Consider the following 18,657-nt stretch of genomic DNA (forward strand, 5'->3'; position numbering starts at 1 on the left):
TGGAGGAGCAGAGTTGTGCGCTTGGCAACAGGAGCTCTATGCGGGAGTGGACCAGACAGCCAGGGAGAGGTGGTGCCTAGCCAGTGGCCTACAAATGGGGGAGAGCCCGTGTAATAAATTACTCTGTACCTGTGTTTTATCTTTGGGAATTGCTCTTTGATTTTAAAGCTAATAAATGCTGAAGCAGTTTTACAATATATGAGGGTTTTTTTTTCAAATCAAGGAATGGTGGAAATTATGGGTATATAAATCTAAGAGTGTGGAAGACGCAATTGAATCAGAGTCCAGGGTGGACCATTGTGGAGGTGAGGGATGGTCCCTTGAAAGGTCCCAAGGTGCTACTAGACCTATTGGAGGTCTCATATGACGGTGAGTCTCACACAAAGGGTGTGGTGGAGGCTGACCTGTCATTGGAATTAATATTGATACAAGCTGAAATTGACTCCTTGAATATAAGATTTTCCAACTATCAAGATTACATTGCATGATGTTCTAGACTTTTAGTAGATTGTGTGGCATCAAACCTCTCTTGTTTTCTCAACCTCAATGGCGTCAATTCACCAGAGAGGATTTACTAAGAGAAAAAAGGTAGGTAGTTTATCTCATGAGGTATTTTAACACTCTGGAGTCAATTCACCAGTGTGAGAGGACAGAGAGAAAAGTGTTGGATAGCAGGGGATAATGGAGAGATATGCATGAGGAAAGTGTGAGAAAGCAGAGAGTTAGGTAATCGGTATTAATGATTTACATGGGATACTTTTCCTCTCTGTAAGCTTGAAAGTGAAGCATTGTGGGTAGGAGGCGGAGTTTTACCACTACGTGACCAGAGTATTCCCGCCTTTTACTGCCGGATCATATCATAAATCATATCACGAGTGAGTCTGAACTTCTTCACCACCTCTATCTCAGTAAAATTATCGAGAACTGTTCTCTCACGAAGAATACGAGGGGCGATTAAACAGACCCTCCTCCTGCGCCTTCGTCTCCTCATAATAGAAGCAAGCTCTAAGGCCTAGGGCACACCAGAGCGGTTCGGCTGCGTTTTGCGATCCGCTTGCGGCTGCGGATACGCTTGGGTAATGTATTTCAATGGGCTGGTGCACACCAGAGCGGGAGGCGTTTTGCAGAAACGCATACTCCCGTGCTGCTGCAGATTTTGGATTGCGGAGGCGTTCATTTTGCGGATCTGCTAGCGGTTTTTGGTGTGCACCAGGCCTAACAGAGTAAGCTCAAAAGGCTCCATCTTCCACAGCAGCAGCTGCTGTGTGAAAACCACGATATCTCCAGGTTCATTCAGGGGATAAAGACATGAAAAAAATAACGAATGGCCACACCCCCTTTCTTCCCTGGTGAATTGTGATTTGGAGAAAAACTAACTACTAACTATCACTTATTTATCTCATACTTTTTTTTTTTTCAAATTCTTTTTTATTGTGTTAAAGAACATATAAACAATAACACAAAAACACAGAAAATAAAAATTGTAGATCATGACAGCATCAAAGATGTAAGAATATACAGTCCTCCAGTACAGTTCATTCGTACATAATTACTTGAATGTTTGCAGCAAGGTGAATACAGGTGACTATTCACAACAGTAGGAGGGGGGGAACACAGCAGAATCACCAAAGACAGGCATTGAGATACATAAAACTTAGGGAAATATTATAACATATCTATAACTTGAGGAGTGATATCCAGGTTAGCAGAAACTGATTCCTCAGAGTTAAGCCAAGGCTTCCAAATTGTAGAGAATTTAGAGACGGCACCACGTCTCTCCCAGGTAAGTTTGTATAGAGGAAGGGCTTGAGAGAGGGTTCCAAATTGCTTTTCCACTCTATAGCAATAGTTTTTTTCCCATAAAAAAGTAGATACCTCATTAGGAGCGTCTTGTGTTTATTTAGAGGAAGATCCCACAATACACCCAAGATGCATACCTTATAAGATAGAATACAGGGGAGACTCAATTTTTCTTGCATGAAAGAGAGGGTTTTGGACCAAAAGGCCTGAATAGACGGGCAGTCCCAGCACATATGCTTAAAAGAACCAGGGGTGTGGCCACACCGCCAGCAGGCGTTGGAAATGTTAGGTGAAAATTTACTCAATCTGATAGGAGTGAAGTATATCTGGTGAAACCATCTCAGTTGGATCAGCTTATCTCTAGAGGGAATAACCGTTTTGACATAATTTTCTTCAAAATCGGCCCAATCATCAGAGGAGATCGCCTCTCCTCAATCTGCCCACTTATCCCTAGCTTTATTTATTCTGTGAGAGTATTTAGATTCAGTAAGATTGGAGTAGTATCTAGAAATAAGTTTAGAGGTATCATTAAACAGGAGCCATTTTTCAACAGTACCTGGGGAAAGACATACTTCGGAGCTGCCAAATTGACACAGAGCAGCATGGCGAATCTGAAAATACCGAAAGCGAGCACAACGTGGAAGATTAAACTCTAAGGCCAGATGGGACCACGTTTTGAGGCTATTATTATGAAAAAGCTGATTGACATATTTAATGCCTTTAGAGACCCAAAAGCTAATATCTTGCATAACTGAGAATTAAGTGAGATTAGAGTTACACCAAAGTGGAGAACTAGGAGAGAGAACCTGTTTGTTATCTCCAGCAATCTGTTGGGCCTTGTGAAATGTCTTAAGGGAGAAGGATAAAATATCTGTGCCCTCCCCAGAGAGGGGACTACCCCGATAAATAAGGTTGCAGAGGGCTTCATATGAAGAGGCACAATCAGCTTCAGCATCTAGAGCGGAGTCATTTCTTATACTATGTACCCATCTAAAGATGTAGGAAAGTTGTGCGGCCAGGAAATACATTTGAAAATGTGGTAGAGCCAATCCACCTTTACTTACTGGAAGACGCAGAGTATCTAAAGCCAGTCTAGGAGACTTCCCAGCCCAGAGAAAGGATTGAACCAATGAGTTCATTTTGGTAAAATATGCCATAGGGATCCAGCATGGAGCCATCAGAAGGATATAATTTATCTCATACTTATCTCACATTTATCTCTTGCATTTCTCTCTGTCGATATTTCCCCCTATACTTCTGGAGAATTGCTATTTGGAGATATCACAGGAGGTAAATTACCTACCAAGAGATAAATAGGTTGGTAACCTCTGGTGAATTGACGCCAATGTCTACTGGCCACCTTCCTCCCTTTTAAAGTTCCCTGGTGTCTAGAGGCCCCCTTTCTCCCCTATATAGATTCCCTGGTGTTTAGAGGCCCCCGCCCACTCTCACCTATACAGTTCCCTAGTGTTTAGTGCTTTCCCCGTACCTCCCCCGTATGGCTTCACTGGTGTTCTAGGGCTTCACTTCCAGTATAGCTTCCCTAGTGGTCTAGAGTGGGCCAAACATAATGCAAAGTGGGGAAACCACTGGAGGGCCAAATGTAAAAATGTAATGGCTCCAAAGGCCAGATTTGTCCCACGGGCCGAAGTTTGACATGTATGACATAGATGCACTGACATATGCTACTGTATACACTGTGATTTTCTACTCTACAGAGATACACTGACATTTGCTACTCTACAGAGATACACTGGCAGTTTCTACTCTACAGAGATACACTGACATTTGCTACTTTACAGAGATCACTGACATTTGCTACTTTGCAGAGATCACTGACATTTGCTACTTTACAGAGATCACTGACATTTGCTACGGTACAGAGATACACTGATATTTGCTACTTTACAGAGATACACTGACAGTTGCTACTCTACAGAGATCACTGACATTTGCTACGGTACAGAGATACACTGACAGTTGCTACTCTACAGAGATACACTGACAGTTGCTACTCTACAGAGATACACTGACATTTTACTCTACAGAAATACGCTGAGAACAGACCTGTGGCTTGAACTTTCGTCGGCAGTACACTGCAGGACTTCTCCTTACAGTCTGAAATGCAAGGTGATCTGTGCTAGCAGACACAGCTCAGTTAATGTAAGCAGGTCTTATGATGAACTTTCACATGTAACATCATTGCTGTTATTATTATTATTATTGTGTATTTATATAGCGCTTGCATAACTTATAAACATATATACTCATGTCACAAACTGTCCCTTAGAGAAGAGTTCACAATATAATTCCTACCATAGTCAATTATTATTCTAGTAGTTTAAGGTAAGGGGTCATTAAGTACCCCCTGACACCCCCCTCCTCCAGGTCCTGGTGTCGGTCCATGGGCTGTTTTATGCTCATCAGTGGGGCTGGTGTTTTTCATGCAGACCAGTGGCCAGTGAAGAGTCACCTGGGCCCTTATTCAATTCAATTCACTTTTTGTCCTAAGTTTTCTCCTAATCAATAAAATACATTTTAATCCACCAACAAGTAAAAAAAATACTCAGAGTAATTTTGACAGTACTGTTTCACTTACTTTTTGTTACTTTTGCAATTGCAGAGTGCAGAAAAAATATTACTATGCTATGAACAAAACATGAAAAATAATCTCCAAGGAAAAAATGTGAATTGCATAAGGCCCCAGGTGTGCTATTCTATCATTAAAGCCACTGACTGTGCTGCTTCATCCTCTCTATGGCAGCCGATGCTGACAGGCATTGGAAGCCATACAAAGTATGCTGCAGCACAGCAGACAACTGTAAGGAGCTGCAAGCAATGCTGTGCATTGCTCTGCATGAATGAAAATGAAAAGCGGCCTGCAGACCGGTGCACTTAGTGGTATAGCTGCTCTGCATGGTAATACAGGGACTTCCTGTATAAACAGGAAGTAGCATCAGACACTAGAGAGAGAAGCATCCACGCTGAAACACACTGAAGGTATGTTTGTCTGCCGCTGCACACATATAGTTATTGAAGCTGGAGGAGAGCGCAGAGGGGAGAGCCTGAGGTGAGGGAGGGGGGTCCTCCCCACCGAGTGTGGCCATAGCTTTCCCCTCATGCTTTGACTCCTCCAGCACCCCAAAACGGCCCTGAGCGGGCCCCAGGGGAGGGGGGGGTAAGCTCAGAATTTCTGCAGGGGGGCCCGGTGGGTCTTAGTTACGCCCCTGCCTGGTCCCCTGGAAAAAAGTTCACACTGGAAAGCAGTCCTCCATCCTGGTCTAAGGTTCATTTTTTGGGGGGAACCAAATTAACTTGTTTGTATTTGGGGATGTGGGTGGAAGCCAGAGTACCCAGAATAAACCCATACCAACATGGGGAGAACATACAAACCCCATGCAGATAAAGTCCTGGCCCAGACATGATCCAGGGACTCTAGCACTGCAAGACTACAGTTCTATGCACTACACTACCATGCTGCCTATAAAGGCATCTTGTACTGTATACATAAGTTTCCTTCGCATCTGATAATACTTTGTTTAAAAATTATGCAAAATCTAAGTTGAAATGATGAAAGGGTCAGATATCCAAATAAAAGACTTCTATAGCAACCACTATACTTTTCAGTTCATAACCATGGTTATCAATCAATGCCACATCTGTCATTCCATTGCAAATCAAGCTGCAAATTCATCTGAGTTTTTTGCTGTGTTTTTCTGTGTTTTCCAATATGTAGTCTGCAAGCCACAGCAACAGAAATAGAAACGTAAGCCAAGAGGATTTTAGACAAAAACAGGCCCCTTCTAAGAAGTGATGCAGGCATTACTTATTTTAGATACATAGAGAGCAATAAATGAGAGATATTTCTTAATCCAACTGTTTATGATATAGTAAATCTTATGAACACCTCTCCTGTTTTGGTCATTGTGTTTTTTTAATAGCGTTTAGAGCTCTCACAATATAACTGAAGTTCTTCCGATATATTGTCACCTTATGTTTAAACGACAACGGATATACAGTAGAATCCCTTTATACTGAACTCCAAGGAACCTGACAAAGTAGCCTACTATATGATAAATTGTCATACTGAAGCACATAATGTATACTATTTATTTTATTTTAGTATTTATATAGCACTGACATATTACGCAGCGCTGTACAGAGTATATTGTCTTGTCACTAACTGTCTCTCAGAGGGGCTCACAATCTAGTCCCTACCATAGTCATATGTGTACATATTTATCGTGTAGCACGTGGGTCCCCAACCTGTGGGCCACGGCCCACTGGTGGTCCGTGGGCAGTTTTCTTTTTGGCTGCGGCGGGTCTGTCACCTTGCCCCCCTCCCTCTGCGGCCGCTGCTTCTGTTACTTTATGAGCGGGCGGCCGCTTCTTCTCTTATATTCCCCCAGGCGCCGCTCTCCTGTCTGCAGCATCTCGTATTACAGCAGCGCTTCCTGCACGGCTGCTGTAAGTAAGGGAAGGAGGCAGCGCAGCGGTTCCTATGGTAACAGCGATGCATATCGCCGCTACAGAAAGCCGCTGCCTTGCTTCCTTCCCTTCTTTAAAGCAGCCGTGCAGGAAGCGCTGCTGTAATACGAGATGCTGCAGACAGGAGAGCGGCTGTGGGGGAATAGAAGAGAAGAAGCGGATGCCCGCTAATAAGGCAACAGGAGCGGCGGCCGCGGGGAGGGGGGGGGGCTGCACTACCTACCCACCCACCCATACTAGCACACTATACTGGCCAATATACTAGCTATATACTGGGCACTATACTAGCTATATACGGCACTATACTAGCTATATACTGGGCACTATACTAGCTATACTGGGATAACTATACTAGCCATACTGGGGCAACTAAACTCCCTATACTGGGGCAAGTATGATAGCTATGCCAATGCACCCCAGCCCCCCCTCCCCCCGTAACCCGCTGCACACGACACTGTCCACTAGGTCGCGCGCACACACACGCATCTTAGTGACCAGGTCATGAGGCAATAAGGCAGCGAATAGTAAAATACCTGTCGTCATAGCATTTATGGCATGAGAGATAATGACCAAGTTTAAAGAGAACCCGAGGTGTGTTTAAAGAATGTTATCTGCATACAGAGGCTGGATCTGCCTATACAGCCCAGCCTCTGTTGCTATCCCAAACACCACTAAGGTCCCCCTGCACTCTGCAATCCCTCATAAATCACAGCCGTGCTGTGAAGCTGTGTTTACATCTGTAGTGTCAGTCTCAGCTGCTCCCCCGCCTCCTGCATAGCTCCGGTCCCTGCCCCCATCCCTTCCCTCCAATCAGCAGGGAAGGAAGGGATGCAGGCGGGGACCGGAGTTCTGCAGGAGGCGGGGAGAGCAGCAGACTGACACTATAGAGATAAACACAGCCAGCTCTGACAAGCTGTTTGTCAGCAGCGTGGCTGTGATTTATGAGGGATTGCAGAGTGCAGGGGGACCTTAGGGGGGTTTGGGATAGCAACAGAGGCTGGGCTGTATAGGCAGATCCAGCCTCTATATGCAGATAATATTCTTCAAACCCACCTCGGGTTCTCTTTAATGACTAGTATAGAGAAATCTCAGAGTTATCCACAAAATCATACTGCTAGTGCTTCAAGAGTTCCCCCTATCTGCTCCAAGCAATACCACGTAGTCTTTACAAAATTTCCCATCAGGACCCCTATTTCCTCAGGTGTAAAGGTCCAAACAATAAACTTTCTACAGAGATGAAAGAAACTTTTGGTACACCTTTCAAGGGATTGGAGTGTATGTAGCTTTTCCTAAGTGAAGAACTCCTGTTTGAGATGTGGAATAGTGGAGTGGTTATGAGTTATCCAATTCTGAAAGATCACTCTTCCAGCTATGGCACAGATAACATGAAAGAGGTTTGATGGTTTCCCTGCTTGTCATGAAAAATAAAAAGACACAATTGCACATCTTTGCATACATTCTTATCACATAAGTCATTCGCATAGTTAAAGGACCTCTGTCGTGAAAATCTTAAAATGTAAAATATATGTAAACATATACAATTAAGAAGTATGTTTCTTCCAGAGTAAAATGAGCCATAAATTACTTTTCTCCTATGTTGCTGTCACTTACAGTAGGTAGTAGAAATCTGAAAGAACCAACAGGTTTTGGACTAGCCCATCTCCTAATGAAGGTTCATTGTTTTTATTTTTAAAATGCACTTAGTGAATGGCAGTTGCTCCGTCTAAACATCATTTTCAGGGAGTATCTTTATAAAGAATAAAGGCCATGCTGAGAATCCCCTATGGAGAGATGGACTAGCCCAAAACCTGTCGGTAATGTCAGATTTCGACTACTTACTGTAAATGCCAGTAACATAGGAGAGAAGTAATTTATGGCTCATTTTACTCAGGAAGAAATGTACTTCTTATTTGTATTTTTTTTATTTAAATTTTAAGATTTTCATGACAGTTCCTTTTTAAATACCTCATCCCAAAAAAGGTCATTTACATGACAATTTCAAATGCAGTGCATAAGATCCACATTGGGAAATTTGCATTTAGGACATTCTGGAGTATAGTAGGCCAGAGGAGGACGATATTTAATATTAACCAGTTCACCCCCAAGGGTTTTTACCCTAACAAACCAGAGCAATTTTTACCTGTCAGTGCTCCTCCCTTTTATTCCCTAATAACTTTATTACTACTTATCACAAGAACATGATCTATACCTCGGTTTTTCGCCACCAATTAGGCTTTCTGTGGGTAGTACATTTTGCTAAGATTTTTTTTTTATTCTAAATGCGTTTTAATTGGAAAAATACAAAAATAATGGAAAAAAAATCATTATTTCTCAGTTTTCAGCCATCATAGTTTTAAAATTAAATGTTCTCCTGTGGATAAAACTGACACATTTGATTTGCCCAGTTGTCCTAATTATTAAACCGTTTAAATTATGTCCCTATCACAATGTATGGCGACAATATATTATTTTGAAGTATAGGTGTTATTTTTTTGTTTTTTTTGTCCGGTCCATAATTACAAGCCCCTATGTATAAAGTAAAAGTAATTTTCCCTCATAAAATATAGATTAAAAAAGCTAAGTCCCTAAGGCAACTATGTATTTTTTTAAGCTGATTTTTTTTTTACAAGTGTGTGTGTGTTTGTGTGTGTGTGTGTGTGGGCGGGGGGGGGGAGGGGCTTTGGAAGTGTAAGTTATTAATGTTATTAATATTGTGTATAGGTGTATGTGTATTTATGTGCCTGTATGTGTAGTATACTTTTTAGCCACAAGATAGCGCTAGTGAACACTCTTCTATTTAGGAACTGTTCACTGTTTTTTTTTTTTTTTTTAAACTTTGCTAAACTGTGACGGCTTCCTGTTTTCTGAATGGACGCGGCCGCTGTTCGCGGTAACGTCCATTCATTCCAGGCATTGCGATTGGGTAGAGGACCACTCGGTCCTCTTCCCCAATCACTTAACACGAAATCCCAACATAAACTGCAGTGGGAGCGGCGCGCACACGTGCGGAGTGGCGGCAGGAGTGTGCGACGTATTAAAACGTCATGTTGCCGTTAACAGGCTCTAACATGACATCGTAATACGATAGATTGTCATTAACTGGTTAAAGGTATACTTTTGCCCTATGTATGAATAGAAGATGGGAGGTTCTGTGTTGTTCATTTTTTACCCTTCCTAGCCCAAAAATTCCCCCAACCACACACAATATTCTCTTCTATATCATCTACCTGTATATCTTTCCTCCATTGTTTAAACATGAAGCCTATTACCTTGTGCTCGTCATTATGTGCCAGGCCCGAAGCACAGTCTGCTAGCTATTTCAAGGGGCCACCTGGGTTCACAAGAGAGTCGAAGACATCCAGTTTTGCCACAATAGCGACATCAACAATATGGTATTTTACTAAGGATTGAATCTGCATGTATGGTAAGAAACCAGAAGGTTTCATAGAGTATTTATCACCCAATTCACCAAATGTCAGCCATTTACCAGTATCTAAATTTAGTAGATTTCCCAATTTTGTAATCCCTCTATAATCCAAATCCGAGAAGTCACACTGTGATATACTAGCTGAGAAATGAGGGTTACCCCAAATGGGCATATACTTATATACCAAAATAGGGAGACCAAGCCCCTTTCATATTGTTTTCCATGCGAGGACTGTGTCGTGGAATACCACATTTTGCCGGAGTCTCATAGGGAGCTCACGAAGCGTAGAATGCAGGAGGCCCAGCAGGGACCACAGCTTCACCAAAGCCATCTCTAGATGTAAATTGGAATATCTGTCTGAGCCCTTAATCCAGTCTTGAATGTGATAGAGCAATGCCGCCAGGTTATAATGTCGAAGATTGGGAACATTAAGGCCAACATGATCTTTGACCCATTGGAGCATTGCCACAGCAATCCTTGGTTTCGTTCCTTGCCAGAGAAATCTACTAAAGGCAGTCTTTAATCCTTTAATGTCTTCATGTTTAAGGAGGAGCGCGACTGTTTGCATAGGGTACAGTAGTCTACCCATTGTGTTCATCTTAATAAGGGCTGCCCTGTTACTTGATCGAAAAACAAGGATGTGTAGTTTTTAGAATAAACCTGGGTTGGATCTCTAGGAATGATAATGCCCAAACATTTTATTTGTGTATAAGCCAGTTTAACTCCCAAAGTCTCCCAGTCCCTGATATCAGTCAATTTTGATAGTGGCATAAACTCGCATTTATCCTTATTAATTTGAAGCCCAGAAAGAACTGCAAATTCTTGCAGTATCTGGAAAACCTGTGGAATTTGCGTATGGGGATCATTAAGAAAAAGAGAACATAGCGAACAGAGCCTGTTGTAATTCAATGTCCTTTACCATTATCCCTTGGATATTTTTCCTTAACAGAGCTGCTAAAGACTCCAGGGTCATAATAAAGAGAAGGGGGGATAAGGGGCAACCCTGCCAGACACCTCTTCCCATAGGAAAGGCTTCTGATAAAAACCCTAAGGCCCGGTTCACATTAGCGGCTGCTATCCGGAATCGCCGTGCCGGAGCCGTGCCGGAGCCGGACCGCATGCGGACCGGACGAAACGGACGCACGGCATAGCAATGAAAGTCTATGCGACCGTTCACATGCGTCCGTTTCGTCCGGACCGGAGCCGGACCGGATCCGGACTCCGGCGTCCGTTCCAACATGCGCTATTTTTTGGTCCGGCTGGTCCGGCTGACGTATCCGGACCGGAGCCGGAATGTTGCATCCGGCCAATGGAAACCAATGAGAACCGGAGAGCGCACAACACACTGGCTATAAAAACCGGATGTTGTACCACACTTCCTATGCTGACTCTATGGTATGGTGGCCATTTTGGATGGGGACCACATGGCACCAGCGTTCACAGAGTGGAGCAGCAGTGACTTCATGCTGGAGCTCTTTGGCAGCAATATGGAGCAGGATCTGTCTGATAGCGAGGGGGTGAGGCCCTACACATCAGAAGACCTCATCCTACAGGTGCAGCAGGTACCAGCCCTGTGGGACAAGGGGGATGCGGACCACAGCAACATCAAAAAATGCAGAGGCCTGTGGAAAAAAATTGCCAAGCTGTATGTGGAGGACTTTGAGAACTTGAGCAAGAGACAGCAAGGCACAGAGGGTATGTTGACTAGAAGTTTTTGGGGGGGGCTTGTGGTTTAAGCTTGTGATGTATTCCACTTTTGCTATGGATTTGTGTCACCCACGTGTTGCCCACCCACCTGTTCCCCACCCACCTGTACCCCACCTGTGATGTATCCCACCCACCTGTACCCCACCTGTGATGTACCCCACCTGTGCTGTATCCCACCCACCTGTGATGTATCCCACCCACCTGTACCCCACCTGTGATGTATCCCACCCACCTGTACCCCACCTGTGATGTATCCCACCCACCTCTACCCCACCTGTGATGTATCCCACCTGTGATGTATCCCACCCACCTGTACCCCACCTGTGCTGTATCCCACCCACCTGTGATGTATCCCACCCACCTGTACCCCACCTGTGATGTATCCCACCCACCTGTACCCCACCTGTGATGTATCCCACCCACCTCTACCCCACCTGTGATGTATCCCACCTGTGATGTATCCCACCCACCTGTACCCCACCTGTGCTGTATCCCACCCACCTGTGATGTATCACACCCACCTGTACCCCACCTGTGATGTATCCCACCTGTGATGTATCCCACCCACCAGTACCCCACCTGTGATGTATCCCACCCACCTGTACCCCACCTGTGATGTATCCCACCTGTGATGTATCCCACCCACCTGTGATGTATCCCACCCACCTGTACCCCACCTGTGATGTATCCTACCCACCTGTACCCCACCTGTGATGTATCCCACCCACCTCTACCCCACCTGTGATGTATCCCACCTGTGATGTATCCCACCCACCTGTACCCCACCTGTGCTGTATCCCACCCACCTGTGATGTATCCCACCCACCAGTACCCCACCTGTGATGTATCCCACCCACCTGTACCCCACCTGTGATGTATCCCACCTGTGATGTATCCCACCCACCTGTGATGTATCCCACCCACCTGTACCCCACCTGTGATGTATCCCACCCACCTGTACCCCACCTGTGATGTATCCCACCCACCTGTACCCCACCTGTGATGTATCCCACCTGTGATGTATCCCACCCACCTGTGATGTATCCCACCCACCTGTACCCCACCTGTGATGTATCCCACCCACCTGTACCCCACCTGTGATGTATCCCACCCACCTGTGATGTATCCCACCCACCTGCGATGTACCCCACCTGTGCACATAAAACATACACAATGACCAATTATTATACATCAATTTATTGTAAAAATTATACATTTAAAATCACTCAAAAACTTGAAACTCCAAAATAAACACATTTCAACAAAACATATTAAAAACCAAACATTCACCCTCGTCCTGGTGGTGTGGTAAAATAAAGTCTCAGTTGGTCCCTGTTCCGCAGTGACACTACCCTTGGCCTGGTTGCATACCTCCGCAGGGGCATTAGTGGAAGCACATTCGGGGGTTCCGGAGTCTCTCTTTCCTCCTGCCGCACAAAGTTGTGGAGGATGCATGCTGCCTTCACCACGACAACTGCGTTTGCCGGTTTCAGCAGCATGGGCGTGTGGAACACCCTCCACTTTGACACCAGGATCCCAAATGTGCACTCCACCATTCTCCTTGCACGGCTCAACCGAGCATTGAAGTGTAGCTGGCTGGCATCAAGTCCCCTGTCTGGGTACGGACGCATTACATGGTCGGACAGGGCGAAGGCCTCGTCCCCCACAAACACATAGGGGTAGGCCGGTGCCCTTGTCCCAGGCCAGGGTCTGTCACGGGGGAGACGCAGTCTGCCTTCCTCCATCAGCCGGCAAAGGGTCGTACGCTGGAAAATTCCAGTCATTGGAACTACCGTACGACCCCACATCCACGTACACAAACTTGTAGTCCGCATCTGCCACTGCCATTAGAACAATGCTGAAGTATTTTTTATAGTTGAAATAATGGCTGCCACTCCCCAAGGGTTTCTGAATCCGGATGTGTTTCCCATCCAGTGCGCCAACACAATTAGGAAACTTGCACTCGGTCCAGAAGCCCTGGGCGATCTCCTCCCATTTCGTGGTGTCCGGCACAGGCATGTATCTGGCCCTCAGTCGCGTCCAAAGGATCCTCGAAGTCCTCACGACGATGCCTGCCACCGTGCTCTTCCCAATACGAAATGTGACATGTAGCGATGTATATGTTTGTCCAGTTGCGATGTACCTACAAGAGAAATAATCGAAATCAATTTTTCATGTCGTTACAGGAGAAAGGTTCAAGACAAGGTGGCGTAATATACGGGATGCATACGTGAAATGGCTACGGAAGAAAAAACTTGCCGAACGAAGTGGCAGTGGCGGGGGAAGGCGACAAAAAGACTACCAATTTGCCAAGCAATTGTCTTTCATCAATGCAAGCCTGGAACCTAGACTGTAAGTACCACTACTGTGGGCAGGAACTGAGAGCTCATTTACCATGACTTCGGCCATGTATTGCTATGGCCTCAATTCCCATGGCTAGCGAACTTTTCTCACAAGCTTTATCAAATGTTGGGTAGAAACGGTTGATAAAGTGATTGCTAGTGTTTGCTAGCTCTGTGAATTGACGCCACATGCTGTTTGGCACACCAATAAATATTGTTTTTATCTACAGGACTGAAGACAATTTGGAGCAAGAGGAACCGACCCAGGAGGCACGGTTCAGCAGTGAGGAGAGCTTGGTGGATGATGACGTCGCCGATGTAACCTATTGCCCCGAGGAGAGGAGTAGGAGGAGGGAGTCCTTAATCCCAACTCTCTCCTTTGATGATGACTTGGCAGAAGAGAGCTTGGATGTTGAGGTTGCAGGACCGAGTGTGGAAGAAGCTGAACATCCACAATCGACCGCTATGGAAGCTCCAGGGGAACAAGAACAAAGTGAGGAGCACCGAGAGACTGCAGCACAACCAGCGCGCAGGGCAACCCCGACACAGGCCAGAGGACGGGAAGATGCTGCCACACCACCAGTGAGGACCACCACACCAGTGAGGCGTCGAGGTACCCTCCCCCCAACAAGGAGAGAGACAGAGTCCGAGATGTCCGGGGCTGTCTCCGGACTTCTCGGGATTCTTCAGAGCCACCAAACTCTCATAACCCGGCAGTTGCAAGATGAGGACAGGGGCCATATCATGGAGCAGTACAAGTCCCACATCACTTCACTGCAATGTGAGCTCGACGCTGTACATGGGCACTACAGGGACGAGCTTAAAATGATGCATGAGATGCACAGAGGAGAAATCGACCAACTGCGTGCGCAGCATCATCAGTCGGTGGGCCAGCTGCAGAACATGATGCAGCAAATGCATCAACAAAGCAAGGAACTACTGAAATTGCAGGCACACCCGTGTTTTCACACTGTGATGTCTCTAATACCATATCTGGAAAAGGTGCCTTCCCAAAACCTGATGGCGTGCCATTCCAATTTGCTGGAGGTGATTAAACAGCACATGGACACGCCATTATTGCAACCACCAATTTTTAGACCCCCACAACCAACAGCGGTGCCCACCTGGCAATCATCACAGATGTACACCGGCTACAGAGGCAGTCAATATGGGCCACCGCTGTCAGGGTCCAGCTCATCCACGACCAGCACCCAAGAGAGTCCAGATTTCCAGGCAGCAACTCCCACCTTTTCGAGTAGTGGTGCCGATACAATTTGAAAAAAAAAGTCAAATTGTTCCTGGACATGCTCCTCTGAATACCTCCGATCCTCGGAGGAAGGATACCATCACAGGGCTTTTTAACTTTTGGTTTTGCTGGACTTGAACTTTAGGGCCTGGTGTCCCCGAAAGACACTACCTGGGTCACAACCTTGTGCCTGTTGCACTGCACCTGTAGTCCTGCACCTGTGCCTTTGATTCCTCTTGTTCCTTACTTTGTTGATCCTAATCACTTGCACAAGACCCTTGGAGCCATGGGTGAAGGACACCTTCACTGGTCGGTGAGAGGCCTAGCCTTTTCACTGACCTGTGTCCTTCATCCATGGCTCAGAGGGTCCTGTGCCAGTGGTTAGGTTTTAGAAGCACTAATAATTTAGGGCCTGGTGTCCCCGAAAGACACTACCTGGGTCACAACCTTGTGCCTGTTGCACTGCACCTGTAGTCCTGCTCCTCTGCCATCGGTTCCTCTTGCTCCTCACTTTGTTCTTGTTCCTAACCACTTGCACAAGACCCTTTGAACCATGGATGAAGGACACCTTGACTGGTCGGTGAGAGGCCTAGCCTTTTCACTGACCTGTGTCCTTCATCCATGGCTCAGAGGGTCCTGTGCCAGTGGTTAGGTTTTTAAAGCACTTCAATTTTAGGGCCTGGTGTCCCCGAAAGACACTACCTGGGTCACAACCTTGTGCCTGTTGCACTGCACCTGTAGTCCTGCTCCTCTGCCATCGGTTCCTCTTGCTCCTCACTTTGTTCTTGTTCCTAACCACTTGCACAAGACCCTTGGAGCCATGGATGAAGGACACCTACACTGGTCGGTGAGAGGCCTAGCCTTTTCACTGACCTGTGTCCTTCATCCATGGCTCAGAGGGTCATGTGCCAGTGGTTAGGTTTTTAAAGCACTTCAATTTTAGGGCCTGGTGTCCCCGAAAGACACTACCTGGGTCACAACCTTGTGCCTGTTGCACTGCACCTGTAGTCATGCACCTCTGCCATCGGTTCCTCTTGCTCCTCACTTTGTTCTTGTTCCTAACCACTTGCACAAGACCCTTTGAACCATGGATGAAGGACACCTTGACTGGTCGGTGAGAGGCCTAGCCTTTTCACTGACCTGTGTCCTTCACCCATGGCTCAGAGGGTCCTGTGCCAGTGGTTAGGGTTTTAAAGCACTTCAATTTTAGGGCCTGGTGTCCCCGAAAGACACTACCTGGGTCACAACCTTGTGCCTGTTGCACTGCACCTGTAGTCCTGCTCCTCTGCCATCGGTTCCTCTTGCTCCTCACTTTGTTCTTGTTCCTAACCACTTGCACAAGACCCTTGGAGCCATGGATGAAGGACACCTTGACTGGTCGGTGAGAGGCCTAGCCTTTTCACTGACCTGTGTCCTTCATCCATGGCTCAGAGGGTCATGTGCCAGTGGTTAGGTTTTTAAAGCACTTCAATTTTAGGGCCTGGTGTCCCCGAAAGACACTACCTGGGTCACAACCTTGTGCCTGTTGCACTGCACCTGTAGTCCTGCTCCTCTGCCATCGGTTCCTCTTGCTCCTCACTTTGTTCTTGTTCCTAACCACTTGCACAAGACCCTTGGAGCCATGGATGAAGGACACCTACACTGGTCGGTGAGAGGCCTAGCCTTTTCACTGACCTGTGTCCTTCATCCATGGCTCAGAGGGTCATGTGCCAGTGGTTAGGTTTTTAAAGCACTTCAATTTTAGGGCCTGGTGTCCCCGAAAGACACTACCTGGGTCACAACCTTGTGCCTGTTGCACTGCACCTGTAGTCATGCACCTCTGCCATCGGTTCCTCTTGCTCCTCACTTTGTTCTTGTTCCTAACCACTTGCACAAGACCCTTTGAACCATGGATGAAGGACACCTTGACTGGTCGGTGAGAGGCCTTATCTTTTCACTGACCTGTGTCCTTCACCCATGGCTCAGAGGGTCCTGTGCCAGTGGTTAGGTTTTTAAAGCACTTCAATTTTAGGGCCTGGTGTCCCCGAAAGACACTACCTGGGTCACAACCTTGTGCCTGTTGCACTGCACCTGTAGTCCTGCTCCTCTGCCATCGGTTCCTCTTGCTCCTCACTTTGTTCTTGTTCCTAACCACTTGCACAAGACCCTTGGAGCCATGGATGAAGGACACCTTGACTGGTCGGTGAGAGGCCTAGCCTTTTCACTGACCTGTGTCCTTCATCCATGGCTCAGAGGGTCATGTGCCAGTGGTTAGGTTTTTGAAGCACTTCAATTTTAGGGCCTGGTGTCCCCGAAAGACACTACCTGGGTCACAACCTTGTGCCTGTTGCACTGCACCTGTAGTCATGCACCTCTGCCATCGGTTCCTCTTGCTCCTCACTTTTTTCTTGTTCCTAACCACTTGCACAAGACCCTTGAAACCATGGATGAAGGACACCTACACTGGTCGGTGAGAGGCCTAGCCTTTTCACTGACCTGTGTCCTTCATCCATGGCTCAGAGGGTCATGTGCCAGTGGTTAGGTTTTTGAAGCACTTCAATTTATTAGGGCCTGGTGTCCCCGAAAGACACTTGGGCAGCTATGCCCTACAACTCTTCCAGCACAAAGTTGGTGGTTGGTGTTCCTTAAAACTGACCGGGCTATACCATAGATATGTTATTTTTTTGTCTTCCATGTTGGAAGAATGTTTCCATGTTGGAAAGTGGTTGTTTTTGCAATAAAAAAATTTGTTTTTACATACCTCAGTGTGATGAGTAGTTGTTCTTGTGGTGTGACTGCTCTCCTGAACGTGGTATCCTTCTTCCTAAGGTCATCCTTCACCATCTCCAAAAGGGTATCAAACCTGTCAGGAGATGGAAAGGAAGAAGCTGTAAAGTATGTTGTGGGACAAGGTGTTGGGTGGAGGATGGGGGAGGTGTGTTTACAGAGGTTTGGGAGTGTTGTGGAGGGTGGGGGTGTACTGTATAGCTAGGTATACAGGGGTGTGGGGGTCAGGGTGGTGTGTTTAGCTAGGTATACAGGGATGAGGTGTTGTGGGGGTGAGGGTGGGGTGTTTAGGAATGGTGGGGGTTGGTGTATTTAGGCCTATATACTTACAGGGGAATAGACATCCGAGTGTAGCTGTAGAACTTCTGTGGGTGTCGTCTGAGGTCCCGGTAGAGGGCCTGGAACTCTCCCTTCCTCTGCCTCCTGGCTAGTAGAGGGTGCACCCACCATCTCCTGCGAGGAGCACGCCTTCTCCCCACATAGTAGTAGGTAAACAACAGGAAGGAGAGAATTCCCAGGTAATAAGCGTAAAAAATGACTGGATCCATGGTCCCAACTGCTGTCTCTGTATCCAAGGATGGTCTCCACACGTCCAGCTGTCTCCAACAATGACCCCAGAGCTTCTGCTGACCTCCCAGAACCCCAGGTATTTATACAGGTTGTTATCTCTTTAAGAATCCGGATCCGGACCGGAACCGTGTTCATACCGCACGGAAACCGTATGCAACCGGACCGGATCCGGACCGGATCCGGACAGGAACCGTACGGTTCAGGTCCGATCCGGCTCCGGTGCGGTCCGGACATCCGGTGCGGTTTTTGCAAAACCGCAAGTGTGAACGGGGCCTTATGTAGCTATCCTGGTCATGGGAGCTCTGTGCATA

The 18,657-nt window shown here is 46.5% G+C and overlaps 1 protein-coding gene across 2 annotated transcripts in view; it reads right to left on the minus strand.

Annotated features, from left to right (window-relative positions):
- The window catches only part of TAGAP (T cell activation RhoGTPase activating protein), a 161,912-nt gene that overhangs the window by 129,501 nt on the left and 13,754 nt on the right, over positions 1 to 18,657 (minus strand). The window contains exon 1 of one of the 2 annotated variants that reach the window (XM_068231694.1): positions 3,868 to 3,886. The exons of the other annotated variant lie outside the window; for it this stretch is intronic. The gene's annotated coding sequence lies outside the window, so the exon portion shown is untranslated. Of the gene's footprint in view, positions 1 to 3,867; positions 3,887 to 18,657 lie in introns of those variants that run through there. 2 annotated transcript variants of the gene reach the window in all.

The sequence above is a fragment of the Hyperolius riggenbachi genome, chromosome 4 (genome assembly GCF_040937935.1).
Source record: "Hyperolius riggenbachi isolate aHypRig1 chromosome 4, aHypRig1.pri, whole genome shotgun sequence".
Lineage (NCBI taxonomy): Eukaryota > Metazoa > Chordata > Amphibia > Anura > Hyperoliidae > Hyperolius > Hyperolius riggenbachi.